At 60.8% G+C, this 380-nt stretch overlaps 1 protein-coding gene across 1 annotated transcript in view; it reads left to right on the top strand.

Annotated features, from left to right (window-relative positions):
* The window catches only part of HIP1 (huntingtin interacting protein 1), a gene marked incomplete at both ends in the record, with an annotated part of 18,659 nt that overhangs the window by 215 nt on the left and 18,064 nt on the right, over positions 1-380 (top strand). The window lies entirely within an intron of this gene.

Below are 380 nucleotides of genomic sequence, written 5' to 3'. Positions count from 1 at the left end.
ATGGGACCCTGGGGAGCTCTCGATGATAGTTGGGGTTTTTCCAGCATGGCATGGGGTGCCAGCTCCTGCTTCTGAAGCCTTTGCTTGTCGGTGGGTGCCCAGCCTTGTGCTGCTCGCTCTGCCATCCCATGGGAGGGCAGGAGGAGCATATACCCGCAGCAGGTTGTCTGCCTGGGATGAGGATGCTGAATTCCCAAAGGTGCTTGTGAGGATGCTGCCACTAAAAGCAGATCCCCATCATCCCGGCAGGGCAGCTGGGAAGGCTCAGCGGAGGCACAGCCCCAGCCCCAAGCATGCCGCGGTGTTCCCAGAGTGGTGGTGTGGGGCTGGAGGAGAGGGAATGGTATTTGCTACCCTTGGGGACAGCATGGGTCTGGGCC

The sequence above is a fragment of the Cariama cristata genome, unplaced genomic scaffold (genome assembly GCF_000690535.1).
Source record: "Cariama cristata isolate BGI_N322 unplaced genomic scaffold, ASM69053v1 scaffold26873, whole genome shotgun sequence".
NCBI lineage: Eukaryota > Metazoa > Chordata > Aves > Cariamiformes > Cariamidae > Cariama > Cariama cristata.
Note: the sequence above shows the minus strand (reverse complement) of the source record. Positions and strands in the feature narration are given on the sequence as shown.